This window comes from Balearica regulorum, chromosome 25 (assembly GCF_011004875.1).
Source record: "Balearica regulorum gibbericeps isolate bBalReg1 chromosome 25, bBalReg1.pri, whole genome shotgun sequence".
NCBI classification, from domain to species: domain Eukaryota; kingdom Metazoa; phylum Chordata; class Aves; order Gruiformes; family Gruidae; genus Balearica; species Balearica regulorum.
In genome coordinates this window covers 1,897,205-1,916,124 of record NC_046208.1, presented here as the reverse complement: position 1 = coordinate 1,916,124, position 18,920 = coordinate 1,897,205, and the positions used below count along the sequence as shown (strand labels likewise).

Here is an 18,920-nt window from a genome sequence, read left to right as displayed (position 1 = left end):
TCCCCAGGGAAGGAGATACCTGGCTAAGACTTGAGCCATAAAGAACAGGGATTTATAGAGATCAGTATTAGCAGCTGTGAGTTGTACCTGGAAGCAAAATTCTCTGCACTGTAAATTACTACTGCATGCACAGACTGTGGGTGGGAGAACTAGAGCAGCATGGTTTTTTCTTCATTAGAGCGGAGGATGGAAGTGGGGACTGGGAGCTCTGTTCGACTCCTGGCCACTGACTTGCTGCAGGTTTTGGCCAAGTCATTTAATCTTTCTTTTAGTTCCCTCATCTGTAAAGCCAGACGAGTAATATTTAACATTTTTGTTGGAGTTCTGGCTGAAAGGCAGCGTGAATACAGAAACATTGCTGTAGCCTCAGACTGCAACAAACCCCTGCTCGTGTCCCTGATGTTTTGCAAGTGAAGAGAGCGGAGTGCTGGGGAGGGCACCCGGCACGCTGCCCGCTGCGGAGCAATGCCGCTGCCTCGAGTCCTTCCTCTCCAGCCTCACCTTGAGCATCCCCGGGGACGGCAGCTGCGGTCCTCGCCCCGTCCCCAGTTAGGTAAGGAGGTGACGCTGTGCTTGCAAACGTGAGATCCCTCTGCGTTTGAAATAATGCTCGTGGAGAGTCAGGCATTCAAACCATGGAAGCAATTATAGCTCTTCGTGGGGCATTTATGCATTTTTAACCAGAAAAAAAAAATTAAAAATTTACTGAAATATATTAACTGTGGACATTAGCTTTTCTTGAATATGTATTCTATAGCTGAATTATAGTTTTTGTTAGGACTAAGGAAGCAATCTAATGGATCACAAGACCCTGGGCAGTGACTGTGGTGAACTCCTGACCTGATCCTTTATGCACAGGGGCTGTCACTCACAACCCCCAAGTGACATAAAACCAGCATCAAGATACACGTACGGTTTCCTCTTTCTGCATTTCATTGGTTTCTCCTTGATTACAGATATATTTTTACTTCAATGCTACAGTTCCTTATTCTTTATGCTTTTTTTAATTAAAAAAAAAAAATCATGTTACTATTAAGTGCTGTGTTTCAGGAAACACTTTTTAAGTTGTGAAGGTGCTGGGACGATGGCAGCTCCGTGGAGGGGGGGTCCCGTGCCCGGCAGCAGCGATGTGCCCAGCACCCTCCGAGCTGCCACTCGAGCCCTGTCCCCACACAGGCAGCGTGTCCCACCCTGCGTGGCCGCCGGCACCTTCCCCTTGATAAGGAAACGCTCTCGGCCTCGTTATCTGCTCGCTGTCACCCGGTGCCGTGGCTTGGCCCGTTTCCATCTGCCCGCCGCAGCCTTGGCGGGCTCTCGCCGGTGAGCCGGGCTGTGTGAGGAGCCGGTGTCCCGGGAGGGTCCCCGCGGGCCCTGAAGCCGCTCGGGCGGTGGCTGCCCCCAGGGCGGCGGGAGGCCAAGGCCCAGCTGCCGCCATGGCCCCTGCGGCGGAGCCGGGACTCCCGTTGCGGGTGACCTTGGTCTGGGGGGGCCCAGCGGGCAGGGGTCCCCGGGGCGGGCGGCGGCCACGACACCTGCCCGGGCCCGCGGGCGCCGCCGCCCGGAACTTTTCGCGGGCCTCCCCGGTCACGTCTCCTCCCGCCGCTCCGGCTCTGCGCCCCCGCCCGGCCCGGCCCGCCCCGCTGGCTCCTCCCCAGGCCGCGGCCGGTGAGGGCGGAGCGGACGCGGCGCCGCCGCCGCGCACAGCAGCCGAGCCCCGAGCCGAGCGGCGGCGGGAGGCCCGGAAGGCGGCGGGTGAGCGGGGCGGCGGCACCGGCCGCGGGAAAAGGGAGAGGGCGCGGTGGGGCCCCGCAGACGACGGCCGGCGGCGGCGGGCTGGCTCCGGGCACCCCCACTGGGGCCTGGCCGCGGCGAGGCCGCGGGGCCGCGTCCCGGCGCCGGGGCGGGAGCGAGCGGGTCAGGGGGACGGCCCTGGGGCGCGGGCCGAGGAGGCGGCGGGGGTCCGGCGGTGGGGGTCCGGGGTGCGAGGCGGTGTCAGCGGGGACGGGGCTGAGCGCTCCCTCCCCGGGGGCGCGGCGAAGCCCAGCCGGCAGCGAGGGGGAGGCGGCTTCTTCCCGGCCCTGGCCGCGGCGGGGCGGGAGGGCTGCCCGCGGGAGGCGGGTACCCGCGCTGGGCCCCGGCCGGGGCGGTGCGGGGCTCCCCGCTGCCGGGCCGCCCGTCCCGCGGGCCGTGGTGGGGCAGCTCCGTCCCCGGCGGGCGCAGGCTGAACATCCATCTTGTGCGGCTGTGCCGGGGCCGCCGGCTCCTGGCGCGGTCAGTGAGGGCGGCCGGGAGGCTGCCGGGGCCGAGGCGGGGGCGGTTGGCCCTGGGCGCAGTAAAGGGTGTCGCCGTGCCCTGGGAAATAACCAAAATTCTTTTGGTGTTTCGTATAGTCAGGTGTGCTCGAGGGGAGCGCACGCCGTCTCGCTTGTTCCCCGGGATGTAAAGGGGCGCAGAAAGCTCGTGCGCTGCCATCCCCGAAGACCACTGGAGGTAAAGGGAGAGCGAGGCCGGAGGGGTGCGGGAGGGCGGCGTTGGGGCGGCCTGGGCCAGGCGGATGGCGGGGCGAGGGCCAGCCTTCGCCAGCCGCCCCGCTTCGCTGCCTCAGATGGAGGGCAGGAGGCCGGTGGGATGAGCCGGGCCAAGGGGATGCCTTGGTGTCGGAAGTGGGCGCTGAGCAGCCCCTCGCGAGCCGTACGGAGCAACGCGCTGTTCCGACCTTGTCCTCCTTGTCTCAAACACCGCGTCAGCTCTGAAATGGGTTCCTGCGCTTCCTTCAGTCGCTTTGAAGGGACAGTTTAAAGAGAAACTGTTCTCTGTGGAGGGAAACTTTTGTGTTCGGATACTTTTTGTTAATTAGTGTTTTTGCTTACAATATTTGAGTTACAGTATGGGTGGTTTTGGTGCTAGGACTTCTGCGAAGCTTTCTGAGTTGAAGGGTTGGCGTTTGGACGTGCCGAGTCAACGCCGACCGACATAGAACTGGAATCGGCTTTTGGGTTTTGCGTTGCTCACAACTTGGAAAGTGCTGCAAACAGGAAGGGCAATCCATGAAAACTCCTGGATCATTTTTTTTCCTTTCAGTAGCTTAACGAGGGAGATAATATTTCTTAAAATAGTTGTTTGACTTGAAAACTCCTGTCTGCCTTCGGAGTATTATATCAGCACTCTGTAATTTCTGTTGCTTTTGTAATTCTGTGTGAGTAGTAGTATTGCTCCACGTAAAAAGAGACACCAGATTATTTGAAAAGTTAAATTGAGGAAACCGGCTGTTTAGTTGAGAGTGGCTGTCTGCCGTGAAACATTTCACTGTTGTGATTTTTGTCGTGTCTTTTTTCTTACTGAAATGGTAAGTCATTAACTCTCTCTGGTGCTAGCAGATCCCTCGCGTTCTGAAAGGGTTTTAACAGGGGAATTCCTGAGACTTTTAGGCTGTAAGGGATGAAGCTATGGAGAAACAGAAAGTAGCGCGTTAGGAGTCAAAGGTCTGTACCTTTAACAAGAAGTTATCCAAAATGAGGCAACTTAATGGAAATGTTAGATGGAGCATCTTTGCCTTTGTATTATCTGCAACTTTTTTAATTTATAGAAGCGATGTAGTTCACTGTGTCCCAAGTATGAAATGCTGTCTGATTATTCTGACATCATTATCGTGTTGCTATAGTGACTTCATTACGCTGGGAATGCCATGTTCACATCCGGTTGCTATGGAAAAGATCAGTGTAATAAATAAAAACATTTAATGTTCTGTTCATCATTGTGGCAGAAAAAATGCCATCGATTCATTGATGCGATTGCCTGAAACTTATTCCAACAAGGTTTTTAACGCTCAGTTAGAAACTGGGGAATTGTCGCTTGCAGTTCTCAGCACATCGTTCCTTCCTTCTCTCTGTTGTGCCGGGTGGCAGAAGTTGTGAAATCCTAGTTTTGGAAGTGAGAATACATGTGTCGTTCTTCAAGGTGGAGTCGACAGGAAGTGCTGTGCTCACATACACTGTTTCTAAAAATAATCTGTTTTCATGCGCAGTATTTTCTACGCACCGGGAGGAGAGGAGTGTTTGTGTTCTGTCAGGCTAAGATCACCCGCAGAAAAGTGAGTTATGCTTCTTAAAAGCAAGTATTTCTTATGGCCTTTGTAAACGTAGGAGAGTACGTCCAGAAGGGTGTAGTTGGTCTGATCAAAGGACCACGTACAGTGCAAAAGAAACCCTGATGGCGTTGGGTAGGCCCAGCCGGTGCTGGCAGACCCGAGAGTTGTAATTCTGAAGCCTCGAAGGAAGCTGAGTGCAGTGCCTGTCATCACGTGTCTCGGCTCTGGTGTGGCCGTTTTTAGGGTAAGTAGCTTTGCTGACGACTTTAAGAGGACTGTGTGCCAAACGGACTAAATTACTAGCACAGTATAATGCCAGGGACACGTTAATGCTTTTATTTGGAGACTAATGTTTACCCAGTTTATCAAAATGGTTTATATTTGAAACCATAAGCTACAAATATACAGACATAGACTGTTTGTGATACGTTTCATGGTTGTTCATCCAGTCTGAGCACTGTTCTTAACCTGAAATGTAATTAGATAGCAGTAGTGTAACGTGTGGACATACTCTAATGTAAAAGTATTAATTGTGTGTTGAATCATAGTCTTAGGCATGAACAACTCTAAACGTTTGTACTATACATTGTGGTGTTTTTTCTTGTACTGTGCACAGATAGTGTACTCGGTGGCACTTTGAACTTGTACTTAGTATTTAGGGAACAGATTGCTTCTGTGCAGCTTTACAGAGACTTTAAAAAAAAATCATCCTAAAGAGGAATCCCGATATCCTGAGAAGAGGAACATGTTATCTGTTTATAGTAGAGAAAAGGAAGTGAATCTTTTGAATGTACGTGAAGTTCAAATCTTTACTCTTTATATTTGAAATATTTTTTACTTGTAGCTGTTTGAAATTTAGAATTCCCCTTGATCTGGTGTTACTTCCAACCTTGCTGAAATCAGTTCAGCAGAGTGCTGCTGGGCTCTGTCAGCTGGGTCTGGCTGTGGGTCCTGGTCAAAAATTTTTTTTTTTTTTTTCCCAAGGTAATGTAGGAGACTTCCTATTTTATTGCTTGCTTTTGATTTCTGATGAGCCAGATTAATATGACACGTCAAGCACTTCTGGTAGTTTTGTGTGTTTAATTCTGCAGAAGCAGATTCAAGAGAGACCTGACTTTAAAAACTTGGTCAAGTCCTGGGTTGTGTTTGGACTTTTTTTTTTTTTCTTTTTTGGCCTTGATTTGAGGTGGGTTTTGGTTTACTTTGTTTTTTTTTAAGGAGGAGATAGTGGGGATGGTGGTTAGCGTACAGCTTGTATTCCTGTTATGCTGAGCTCTGAAGTAGTTATTGATTTTCTTTTAGTCTTTTATTTAATAGGTAATAGGAAATTAAACAGAATTTTCATTGAAGCATGTTCTTGTAGGGGTGCTCATAAATCCCAGGGTCAAATTTTTACTTTGGCATTCGTGTTCACACTTTGCAAAAGCTTCTGATCCTGGAAACGTGACACCTAATGGCCGAGATAAGTAAGGATGTTAGAAAGTTGGAAAGAAAAGTTAATCTTGCTGAGCTATCTTCTTTGCTCCAGTCTGTCTTATTCAGATGCTAAAACCTGTGTGAAATGTTTTATTTGCTGCAGTACTGAAGTCTGGTGGCAGCCAGGATTTGAGGTTCTTTGGGTTCCTAGACTGCTCTCTGGATATAAATTAATGTCCTAAAAAGTTCACCTCTCAAACAGGTTCCTCCTTGGATTATATTGCAGCATTGTAAGTGCAGAGAGGATAAAGGAGGACCTAGCTTTTAGTTCATAAAGCACAGGCTGGGAGGAGACTACAGCTGTATTAGCTCATGGCTGTTATTCAGCAGACTGGAAATACAATATGCTTCCCACTGCTAATGTTGCAAATATAATCAAGTTCAGTATGTTTCAGTTAATGGAAATGGGTAAATAAAGCACAAAGTTGTGAAGATGAATTTATTGCAGTCCTACATAGAATCACAGACTGGTTTGGGTTGGAAGGGACCTCACAGCCCATCCAGTCCCACCCCTGCCATGGGCAGGGACCCCCTCCACTAGCCCAGGTTGCCCAAAGCCCCATCCAACCTGGCCTTGAACACTGCCAGGGAGCCAGGGGCAGCCACAGCTTCTCTGGGCACCCTGTGCCAGGGCCTCAGCACCCTCACAGGGAAGGATTTCTGCCTCAGATCCCATCTCCATCTCCCCTCCTGCAGCTTCAGGCCATTCCCCTTGGACTGTCACTCCCTGCCCTTGTAAACAGTCCCTCTCCAGCTTTCAAGTGATAAACTGCATTGACTGGTTAGTCCAAGAAGAGAGGCACAACAAGAATGGGTACAGCACTTCTCAGAATGGTTGACTTTTATTGTTAAAGCCATACAGTTAGAAACACTAGTAGGTTATTCATCCTCTGGAGTTGTATAGTAAGATTAGAGCTCTTAGGTTTAACTCCTTTGCCTTCCCATTGTTGAATTTTTATTGTTGAGCATTCAGGAACACTTGGAGGCAAGAACTGAGTAGGCGTTTAACTGATGCAGTTTAGTGTCTCCCACTAATACTAGAATGAAAAAAAATAATGTGTTGGTTAAATGAAGAACTGTTGAAATATTATACCAGAAGAGAAAGGATTAAAATAAGTGTGAAGAAGATATACTTTGATTAATAGCTTCTGAGTAAGAAGGATAAAAAAAAAAATTACCTAATGTATCTGTGGGTACAGTTTATATAAATATGTTGAAACAGAAATAACCTTTGATTGGCCTGCATATATACTTGCAAATTACATGTTGAAAAAATAGTATCTGGCCATATGACATTAATTCTGTACTTCAGTGTTGCTTTTAGCTTTCTTCCCTGAAAGTCCTGTACCACCTAGGAAAGTAATTTCAGGAATGATAACTTATTTAAATATTCTTATATAAAGAATAAACCACATTTAGTTTAGATTTGTGTTTGAGACAGGTCTGTGTTCTGAGTGACTTGACGTGATGTTGTTGTGCCTAGGTCTTAGCTTGGTGACCGGTTCTGCTCCGACGTGTCCCCCACTCTGTGGTTTTACTGCCTATATTTGTGTCAGTGCCTAAGGGCTTCCAGGTCGGTCCCAGCTGTCAGAGGATGGAGCTGCCTCTGTTGGGAGTCAGTGTCTTTAGGGCTGGATCTCTCAGGGACCATAAAACAAATTAAATGTTTGAACTCTGTAGGGTGATGCTGCATAAACAAGGTGAAGTTTAGCCAGATGTTCCTCCTGACTGATGCTCTGGAAAACAGTCCTATATGATAAGAAGTAATATAGATTTCTTGGATATATCTAGTTTTTTTCCTTTCTCCTTAAGATTTCTTGATTTATACTTAAACTCCGCAGAATGCATGGTTTCTTTTGCACCTGGCAACGTGCGCTTGCAGCCCAGAAAGCCAAGTGTGTCCTGGGTTGTGTGACCAGCAGGTCGAGGGAGGGGATTCTGCCCCTCTGCTCCGCTCTGGTGAGACCTCCCCTGCAGTACTGCATCCAGCTCTGGGGTCCCCAGGACAAGAAGGACATGAAGCTGTTGGAGCGAGTCCAGAGGAGGCCACAGAGATGATCGGAGGGCTGGAGCACCTCTGCTATGGAGACAGGCTGAGAGAGTTGGGATACCTCTAGTGACAGGACAAGGGGGAATGGCCTCAAGCTGAAGGAGTGCAGATTGAGATGAGGTATGAGGACCTGTGAGGATGGTGAGGCACTGGCACAGGTTGCCCAGAGAAGCTGTGGATGTCCCATCCCTGGAAGTGAGTGGGCTTTGAGGTCCCTTCCAACTCAAACCATTCTATGATTTATAAAATAGACAACATTTTAGGGTAAATGCTGGTTTTCCTAGCCATACCTTGGACTTCTTTTAGAAATGCAAATAAAACGCTTTTTAAGGTTGCTGTGTAGCTACTAAACCTGGCATTCAACACGGCATTTGATCCAACAATGTAAGGTTTTTAGGAGTAACCTGGCTGCAGTATGTAAAAAAGTATGTTTTAGTTATATTTCCTGGAGTATCACCAGGATTGAAAGCAATGACAAGATAAATTTGCTTTAACGTAAGCTCTGAGGCTCTGCTGAGTGTGCTCTGAGTTGTTTTTCTCAGATGTCAGAGCAGGCTGTGAAAAAAGCATCCTCCAAGGTCAGAGTGGCTGTGCTGTGCGTGGTAGTCCTGAGAGGGCAGAGTAGGTAACTTATATTTCTGTAAAGTCCCGTGTGCAAAAAAAGCGGTTTTTCAAATTACACGTGGTACGATGTATAAAGTAGTTGTTTCATGCTTGCTAAGACCAGTTTACCCTCTATCGTTAGAAGCAAAGGAAACTGAGAACGTTTGACAAAAACTGTTTGTGGACAAGCGAGGTAGGTTCTGAAACCTCATGATGTGAGGTTGGTTTTACCCCAACATCCACAGATGTCTCGCCGAGTGACTGGCCCAGCCTGTCTCTTGGAGCCTGTCGTGGCAAGGGCAATGCTGCACACCGAGGGACGAGAGGCCATGACGACAAGGGGCAGCAAGGGAAATTTCAGTTAAAGCGAGACCAGGCTGTTCCTGTGGGAACTGTTAAGCACTGGAACAGGCTGCCCAGGACCTTTTGGAGTCTCTGCCATTGGAAATACGCGGAACTAGACTGGGCAAGGTCTTGACTGACCTGGCCTGACTTTGAAGCTAGCCCTGTTTGGAGCAGGGGGTTGTAGCAGAGACCTTTGTGCGATCTGAATTACCCTCTATTTTGTTGCGTTTACGAGGCCCTGTTGTATCACTGGGTAGAGTGGGTGAGATGCACTGAGAGCTCCACTGGCCAGAGCTTCAGGCTGTGGTTTCGTGGTCGCCAAATGGAGTTGCACACCCCAGTGTCCCCCTCGCTCTGATATTCACGTTCTTAGATGTTGAGGTAACTCAAGAAGCTTAGTTAGCTGAAAACTGAGCTAGTCCCAAAAATATATATGTAGTTTTCAGCCAGATCACTTCTTGCGCTGACTCATTGTGTGGTTGTGCAAGTACTGGTGGTGATAGAGGGAAGAACTTGTGAAGAGAGCGAGAAACTGCAGTTCCTGACTGTGCCTGACTTAGGGCAGTGTCCTTCTGTTGGTCTTGCCCTGGGAGTGTAGTAGAGGTAACGTGGTGGCTGTCTGCTTTGCGTCTTACATCCGGAAAGAACATGACCTGTGGTTTATTCTGGATGGTGGATAAATAGGTAACTATTTGCTCTCTGTCCTCAGTGGTAATGCAGTGATATTTGCAAGGACAGCCTGCATTTATGGGAGTTTATATCAAGCTGCGTTTCTCTTGCAACAAATTTAGCATCTTCACTTCTTGTTTGTTGGTTGGCTTTGCTTGTTGTGTTGGTGACTTTTAAGATATCACCTGTGAGTCGGGTTCACGTGTCTGCTGGCTCACCGAAACCATTCGGAGATAAATGGCTTGTTATTAGCAGATACCCATGCCTTCCTCTGATAGTGATAATTTTGTTAATTATTGCCTATTTTCTGAGCTCCCAGAAGGGATTCTTCTGAAGAAAGGCGAGTGCAAGGAGCAGCTGTGCAGACCCTAGCGACAGCGGAGCATCAGTTGGGACGGCACATACATGCTTGGCTGCTGGTACCTGGTGTTAGTGCTGAAGCACTTTGTTCTGGTGCTAGACCTGCTGATGCCATTTTGGTTCCAGGTTTGGTATGAAACAAGTTTTGATCTCCAAAGCTCTGAACAGGACAGAAGGTGGTTACTGAGAGATCACTTCTTCCCTTGCACATACTGCATTAATTAAGGTTGTCTAAAGTAGTCCATTTAATGATATTGAAATGAAGAGGCTGTGGGAAGATGGGTGGTGTTCAAGGAGGAGGCACTGAGTGTTACATTCCTAATCAGAAACGGTGTGTTTAAACTTAAATTGCATTCATCTGCTCTGGGAAGATCCTTTGAGGTGTGCGCAGGAAATAATGGGATACCAGAAAACTTCCCTAACTTTGATCACCAATCGTTTGGGGATTTATAAATTTTATATTTGCAGATTGCACTCACAACGCTGTAGTAGCCAGTATATCTAGTTAAAGATGAGGTGTAAAACTGTGTTGTTTCTGTTTCTCTTGTGATCGTAGTCCACAGGGCATGACAAAGGGCTCATTTCTCACCGTGTCAGCTGGCTGGAGCAGGTAGGGTAGCTCTGCCTGCATGTGAATGTGGCCGCATGAAGACGATGTTTTGATGTGTGTTACTGCTCCGCGCTGCCAGTGGTCCAGCAGGTATTGGGTGCTGGGTGTTGGGAAATACCTGCTATACCTGAACAGGCACTTCCTCAGTGCAGCCATAGTGGCTTGACGTGAACCCAGGTGAAAGCGCATATTTAATTTTTTTGCTTGAGAAATCCAGATGCTGACAAAACCAGACCTTAGTATGTTTTGAAACCTGCTGCTTGTTTTCCTTGGAAGAACAAAATCTTTTATCTGGGGGGAAAGTCTGACCCTTCACAGGGCTTTTTTAATGGGGAAGAAGAGGGTAACATAGAGCAAACAGCAAAAAAGGAAGCTCCGGGGCTGCTTACGGCCCACGACTGCATGTGGCTGGCTTGGCTTTCTCACCCTTTTCACTTTGTTTGACTGAAAATATGGGGAGCCAGGCAATAGCAGTCCTGTCGAGCAGGTGGCCTGAGTCATTATGGTTTGTTAGTTATTTTGAATATTGATAAGATGGAAAGTATTTAAATCCGTCTGGGGCACTGAAACAAGAGGTCTGGATAAGTCCACGGCAGTGGCTGTGTTATGGCTGAAACGGATCTTGACTAATTGCTTAAATGAGGTGGTCAAAAATATATGCTGCCCTCGTGCTTCGTGCACGTACGTATGGAGTAGGATGAGCATTTTTGTAATAGGTGATTGTCGCCTGTCAAAAGTTACTGCAAAAACCTGCTTTTTGGAAATGCACTGCAACTGGTAGCACAGAGCATGGTTGTCAACTGGTTGCATTGCGTAACTGCTGCTTGTTGGAGCATTTTAGAAAAACAGACGGTTGCATTTCACTTGTGAGTGCCTAGAACTGCAAATTCAAGGCTGGCTGGAATGTTTGGAGGTTTTTGTTGAAATATTTTTTTTGGATCCAATGATGTTGGGTTCTGGAGTGTTCTAATACTGGAAAAAAATTAATTTGTCATATTTAAATTTGGGTATTGTGTGAACTCGTAGCTTTGAAATATGCTCTTTAAAAGATGTGAGCATCTGTGGCTCTAGCTGGCTGTGGCTGTAGTTGTGAGCGCTCCATGCTTCTAGAAGTGAGACAGCTGTTAGTTTTTGTCCAAGTGAATAATCTTTATGGAATTGGGCATCTCTCACATTTTTAACACATCAGTTGGGCACAGACCCTTACTCTGGAAAGCACTGAGTTATGTGGGAGGAGCAGTTCAGCTGGATGTATTGGTTGCAGTGCCTTTTATGTTGCTTTTTATGTAATTTTCTTTTCTCTAATGCAAATAAACTTGAAGTTGCAGGGAGGGGCTGCTGAGAAGAGGAAAACTTTCATTACAGACAGCTGACATGCAGAATAATATCTTTTTATATGCCACCTACCACGTGATGGTTTAAAGTAAATCATAGTTCACTGGGTAAGGTTATTTCTGGCGCAATTCTCCTTTTTGCGTAAGTAGTCCCATACCAGCACATCTTGCTTTACCCTGAGATTTGATGTGTTAGTGCCGTGCTGGGTAACTGTTACTGGATATCGGGTCCGAAGAATAGAAATCTTGATGGATTTATCAAATAAATACAGGTGAAGGTAAAATAAATTTAGCCAATTGTTGCTTTCTGCTTTGGATTATAACAGTAATTGTAGTTGAAAATAACATTAAGATTAAAGATACAGACTGCAATGGTTTCAGACAGCCTTTCTTATGAAATATTCATGCATTTAGGGCTTTTAGCTCATCAGATCACTTATAAAGTACTAGGGATTACAGTATTATTATGGCTTTGTCTTGTTTCATGAATACACTGCATTGGCATATTGATCACTAGAATGCACTCAAATTTAGAATAAAGCTTTCTTAGGAATCTCATTTAAAATGATCAAACAGATGTTTTAATGCTCCAGGGCACTTTCTCAGTGGTGTGATTCCAAGAAAGTGGGTCTTTTCCTTTATTCTGTTAAAGGAACTGTTTGCTCTAAACCCTCGTCATAAACACAGTACCAAGTACAAGACAATTGAGCACTACAGCGAGCTCAAGTGGAGTAGTAGGGCGGCTGAGCATGCCGTTACTGGGTGTCAGAAAAAAACAAGTCACGTTTACAGAGCTGAAACGCTGAAACGTCTTTTATTGTCCTTTTCATGCCAAGTTCATGTTAACTGCATCTGTATGGGCAGAAGTTCAAAAAAGTTCCTGAATATATTTGAAAAAAACAGTGACGGTATTGCCCATGCATTTGTATGGCCAATGTTGTATTTGTAAATTTACTCTAGAAAAAACAGTTGCATGGGAGTTTTAACTTCGATGGAAAGGTGTCCTGACCAAAGTGGAAAGCACAGAAATTGAGGTTAACAGCAATTAACATTCAATTTAAGTATGGTATGTTCTAAGGTTTTGCTCAGAGTACAGAACTGACTGTCTCCAGGCCATATGTTGATCAAATTTGCATACTAACACGGGAGAGATTTTCTTCCTATTGCTTTACATCTTATCATTTGAGAGAGACACAAAAAGCAGAAGCCTTTTTTTGTTCCTGTTTGAATACTGTTCATGAGGCGGAGGGGAAGAGCTGGCGGCTGCCAGCAGTGCTCATCTTGTTCGCTGCTGTAGGATGTGTCCTCCCTTCCTTCTGAGTTAAACATAGCGTCTCTTCTTCTGGGAGCAGGAGTCCAACTGCCCGTGGGGTTTTTTGTTGTTGTTGTTTAAAGACAGCTGTATAATAAGCTATTTTGGTTGTAATCAAGCTTGACCTATAAATACTGAAATGGCTCATATAAAACCAATTTAAACTGTAAGAGCTATTTCCTTTAGGGGTTAGTGTCACCTTTTATTTTCCATAAAGGAAATTCCAGGATGGATTGCCAAAGTAGTTTTGCCCTTTTAAGCCTGGCAGATTCAGGAGGATTTAAAAACTTCAGAGAACCCCTAGCGCAGAGGTCAGACCTGCCTGCGGTTCGGTTCTCGACCCTCCTGGCCTGAAGGTTCTTGCTGTGATGCCCTTCAGGCTCTAGTATTGAAGTGTTAATAACATTTTTGAATATTCCTTCAGTTAAAATCTTCACGTAGAAGAAAATGTCATTTGTATTGTAAAAGAGAATTCAGTTTCTGCCCTGCTCTGTCCCTAGATTCCAGGAAGCAGCATTAAGGGTCTGAGCTAAATACTGAAGGATTAAGTACCATCTTAAATAGCTTCATTTCTTTATAAAAAGTAATGAAACTGTTACTTTTTCCTCTATCTTAAGTTAATTCTGTACATTACTGCTATTCAGGTTCCTATCGAGCCTTAAAATTTACCGTGAAAACATTTCAAGAGGTACAGTTCTACTTTACGGTGCTAAAATACACCCATCGTTAACTGTATTTGGGGACTCATTACATGGATACTCATTGCTGTAGGGGTTTTATTTAAACTGATAAACAATGTAGTATTAATAAGTGGCCATATGGTAAGTGAGGCTTTTCATTCAAAAAATCATCGTTACAACAGGCGTTTAATTAGCTGCAGTTGCGTGGGAACGGTAGGTGGTTTGGTTGCTTGTGGCTGACGCACACTAAACAGTAAAGTATTTTTTAAGGCAGTGAAAATCTCTAGACTGCATATGCAAACCTGACCTTTAGATCGGTCCACATGGTCAAATCCAGTGTATACAGGCAAACTGATTACTGCAGCTTTGCCAGGAAGATTTAAAGAATCTTAGTATTTTCTGGAATTTGTAAGTTAGCCCAGTCCCCTGAAAAGCTGGGCAGTGGTCCATGCTAACAGACGACATGTTTTTAGACGCTTCATATTAGTCTTAGAATTTATCACTGGTGGGTAGAAAGAAGTTTGAAGAGGAGTTTAAACCTCTACAATTGTTTCAAGAAGTTTCCAAGAAACCTTAATTGGGAGGAAGCTGTATTGGTTTCTCCATCGAAGATTTGATACTGGAGAACAAATAAGGACAAACTGGATTCCGGCCTCCGGCAGTGACCAGTGTCTGGTCACTATTACTGCAGAAATAAAACAATTAAAGTGCAAGCTAAAATGGCAGTGACAATCTACCTACCTCATGTCACTTATTTACTCTTAATTATATAAACCAGGAAGAACACAGTTAAGAACGTTGCCAAGCTACTATCAGTACAGCAAATTATTCTTACCAAGTGTAATGTAGTTGGTGTTTTGCTATGGTTGAGCCTCCTAGAGTCTGTCTGGAATTTAATCTGTGTTAAAAAAGGTCAGAACATTTTTTCCACTAAAGAAAATGGAGTTAAAAAAAATGTATAGGACTTAAAAATCAGTGGCAAGTTGTGGATGTGGTAGACAGCAGATGGAGGAAGTCCCATGAGCGACTTCTACGTCTAATGTTTATGCCCTTTAACATTTACATGTATGCTGATGAGGAAGGGGGAAAGGAAATGTTTTTCTTCTCTTCTTTTGAAAAAGCTGTTGAGAACTCCCCTGAATTGTGTGAACCCCTCTGCTGAAAATTCTTAAGTAGCTCTAGATGAGAGAGATGGCCGAGCGTGGCCATGGTGTTGCTGGGGAGGACCTCTGCTCTGCCGGTGGGCTGCTGCGCAGGCTCAGCTCTGTGATTCATCGCCGTTCTGTTTCCGTAATGTGGCCGCACAGTACTTCCTACTAAACTGTTTTATATGTATATGATTGAAAAAAGTCTCTTTTCTCCTAAATCTGCGCAGTTTGGTGGATGTCTTTCCTCCTGTTTGCGGATCGGTGCTCATTAGTATTAAATTTGCAGCAGTGCTGCAGTCCGTTCGGAGGGGAGGCTGCCAATTACAGCGAGTGACGTAGCGTTTTGTTCTAATTCGGGGATGCAGTGTGTGTTGGTCTTTGAGTTTTGCTTCTGGCTTCCTTTCCCCTGTCTTTGTCTGTCTGGCACATGTCCCTAGCAACTTTCTGCAAATGCAGACCAATAGGACAAAAAATAAATTAGCCATTTCAGCATGGCAAGCTTTAGCTGCCCAAAGTACTGGTTCCTTGCCTGGAGTGCTTCTATAGCAAAGCAATTTAAAATGAATGAGTAGGCAGTCACTTCCATAGAAGTTAGCATTATGATATTTAAAATTGCAAGTTCAGAGTGAAGCTGGCTGCCAACAAGATTACTGACCGAGGAAGATCAATCTCAATATGTTTGCGCATAAAATAACATTTTCAGATTACAGAATTATTGCTATTTTCAGAAGAAGTTTGTTTCTCTGACTTGTTTGCGTGTGCTGTAGTTAATTTGCCCAAAGCTCCAGTTCAGCACAACGCTGAAGTCAGAAAGGACGACTGTTGCGAGAGGACTTTACCCTTACCCAGGCTTTTATGGCTCTGGCCCTGCATCGGTAACCTTCGCCGTGCAGGGTGGAAGATGTGAAATTATGCAGAAACTGGCGATTTGGATGCAGTTCAGAGGAGCACGCGGTCGGGACTTGAGTTTTTGAGAATGGATGTGTGCAAGATTTGAAGGCCGATTTGTTGCCTTTTCCGGTTGAACACTTCAAATAAGATCTCAGAACGATTTTGGTTTTTTCTCGTGTTTTCAAATACCTGTTTGCTTATTTGGCTTGTCACCAGCTTTATTTTTTTGCTTGTGCTTCTCACTGTGGTTTTTTGTTTTTATCTAGTACTTCAAAAACAAAAAGTGTATGTAGATTTAAGTTACTGAATGGTATTGCCTCTCACTTGGGCAAGGTACGTTATTAAAATATTGCTGCCGCCTTGTTTGTAAATTTATGAATTACTGGTGAAAGTTCTCTTTTGGAAATGTTAGAATGTTCTCACTAATCACAGTGAATTCAGTTTATAGTTACTTTATTAAAATGCTTTTTAGCACCGTAGTGGTTCAGGATTTGATTGAATTCCCAAGTCTTATTGTAGGGAGCTGGAACTCACTTAGGAGTTGCTTCAGTTCTTGGGCGTACTTAGGCTTCCCTCGAGGAGCGCATGTGTTTCTGAATGTCCAAAAGACCCATTTTCTAATGCTGAAGTTACCGGAGTATTAAATAGGTTGATTAGGCAATGTAAATTCCTGCCTGGAACCAAAATGTTTTCCTTCTTTTTATAAGAAATAACTCAGGTTTTGGCCTGCATTGAATTTAGGAAGACAAAAGCTTGCGAACCTAGCGGGAGTAGAGGTGTAATGCAGAGTCAGTGGTGCTCCACAGTTGAGTAGTGACTCATCCCACACCACCACTGTGCATACAGTAAGTTCTACAATTGTTGCCTTGATTTGTATTTGATTTGATGCTGAAAGCAGTCAGTGGAAATGGTAGTGTTTTCACTGTTAAAATTGTAAAATTGAGGGCGAGATTCCTGCTGTAATGTAGAAAAGATGTATGCTGTTATATAATGTTAATATATAAAATACATTTGCTTGGGTGTCAGATACCGCAGTGATAATGAGTAATAAAATACAGGCAGACTCTGAAGATTTTGTGAATGGAAGTTTGTCAAATTGTACTTTAAAGTTACATTGAAGTCCTGCTTTCTGCTTAGTCTTTTATTTTTTATTACGATTTTTATTCCGCCCCCCCCCCCCCCTTCCCTTTCATTTTTCTGATGTTGATGCCCTCAGGAAAGGCGGAGGAGGTTTTCTGTGTACCCTAAAGAGATGGCGATTGACTGCCTCGGGGAAGGGACTTGGCAAGTGAGTCCGTGGCAGTGATTTTTTATTTAAGTAAATTCCATGCTAACTAACAGGATAAGTCTATGGTGGTGTTTGTCTCGCTACTTTTTCGGGGAGCTGTCTGTTTGCGATTTGCAAACAAACACCCTTTCATTTGTGATCCACCATCCCTCTTTCCTAGCACGTTTCCGTAGCTCGCGTGTAACAATTGTGTAATTGTTGACAGCTTTGATTAATATTAGGGAAGTATTTAATGCGCTTTCGACTTCATTGAGTAATTTAATATCTAAGAACACAGTGTATAACAAATAACTAATTAGGGAGCAGACGGTGAGTGGGGCTGTCATTCAGCAGTGCCGGGGGCCGGGTGGCCGAACCGGCACGGAGCCGCTGGCAGTTTGCAGCCTACGGTTTGGCAAGTGCCGGTCCTCGGTGAAGCCAAGGGTAGAGCTTCGGGTCTCGTGTTTCCAGCCTTCACTGCTGTATCATTCTTTCTATTTGTGGGTTTTTTGGGGGTGGTTTGGTTTTTTTTTTTTTATTGTGGATCTGTCAGTTTTAGTGTGATTTTGATCATCGTAAATCTTTTCTTTGCACAAGTGCTGGATTTGAGTTTGTTTAGCAAACACGACTATGAGTAACGAAGGGATTTTGGTGGAGTATTGAGCAATGTTTAGTAGACACTTTAAAAAAATAAATAAAATCCACTCCTTTTCATGGCCTAGTTTATAGTAACTTACAAAACTGGCATGAAGAACATTTACAAGTTCAAAATTAAACAGGTTTGTTTATAGTAGCCATGATTCAGTATTTAACTGCCAGGGTAAAAATAACCAAGCCATGTGGCTGTAACGTCCCAAGAATCTGCCCCTCTCGGGGAAACGGGAAAGCGATGGCCGCTGGGGTAGGGCAGCCGGTGCTGGAGTTCACGCAGCCATCCGTGTGTTTCTCTCCCAAATCTGTAAAATGCTGACAGCACATTTCGCCTTGGAAATGTTAAATATTTTGGTTTCCGCATGTGAAAATCAGACTGCGAGAAAAAGGGAGGTGTGGGTGATGAGCAAGCCAGCGCTCAGGAGGAGGTCACTAGCTTTTTTCTTCCCTAAAGCCGGATGAGTGGTGTTTGCTCCCTGCCCCTCGTAATCCCAGGGACACCAGGGTGCATCTTTCTGGGGAACAGCAAGAGAGCAAAATAAGTGTCAGGGTAACAGTGCACGCCGCTGTCGGAGCTGGTGCTTGTGGTTTGGTGTCTGCTTGTTTGGTGCCTTGCTTTTTTCTGTTCCTTTTCTTTCGCCCTTTTTTAAAATAGGGCTGTGCGTTGTGCTGTTGGAGTGCAAACGCAGTCTGCGTTGGTTTGCTGTCATCTGTCTTCGGTCCTATAGTTGAGACTCTGTCAGCACTTTCACTAAAAATCCCTCTTTTCAGGTACGTACAAATTGGATCCAAGCACATGCTTGTAGCAAGAGCTGCTTGAATGAACTCTGCTTTGCTATAGACTCACTTCCTATTATATTCGGAAAAATATTTAACAAGGATCATGACAACTTCATTATCTGTTTCTGCAACATTTTGATTTATGTGGTTCCAAGGTGGCATGTGCCTGTGGCTCTGCAGTGTTGAATACAGAGCTGCTAAACCCCCCCCACCCCCTCCCAAACTAAAAACCCCCAACAAAAAAACTTTGAAAAACCAAATTACTAGTTCTTCATTTAAACTTCCTATGGTTCTAGCATTGAAAGGGGAACAATTGCTTCTTTTATCCCTTGGAAATGCTCTTGGGAAGAGCAAGTAGCCACATAAAGCTAGACCATCTCATCTGGAGGTTGAAGGACCAGGGACGCTCTCCAGGGGCTTGTCTCGCTGTGCCCCCGCAGCGCTGGCAGCGTGGGATGGGCATGTGTATGCCTTGCCTGCGCACCGGGAAATACCCCCTCGTCTTCTGCCTCTTTACTTCCACGGTCAAAGCCTGCGAGCAGGTCAGGACGCTGCTGCCTGGGCTCTTGAGGAAAGACAGCAGCTGCCCGTTGATGTTCGGGTAAGTCTGCGCTCCCCATGCTGCAGGCTCAGGGGTCGGCCGGGGCACGGCAGGGC

The 18,920-nt window shown here is 45.6% G+C and overlaps 1 protein-coding gene across 5 annotated transcripts in view; it reads left to right on the top strand.

Moving 5' to 3' along the window:
- The first annotated feature begins 1,620 nt into the window (after positions 1-1,620).
- Positions 1,621-18,920, top strand: part of RAP1A (RAP1A, member of RAS oncogene family) — a 42,188-nt gene continuing 24,888 nt past the window's right edge. Inside the window, exons 1-2 of one of the 5 annotated variants that reach the window (XM_075775887.1) lie at positions 1,629-1,752; positions 2,391-2,490. The gene's annotated coding sequence lies outside the window, so the exon portion shown is untranslated. Of the gene's footprint in view, positions 1,753-2,112; positions 2,272-2,390; positions 2,491-4,029; positions 4,091-18,620; positions 18,865-18,920 lie in introns of those variants that run through there. The other 4 variants (XM_075775888.1, XM_075775886.1, XM_075775889.1 and 1 more) reach the window with 4 other exon arrangements.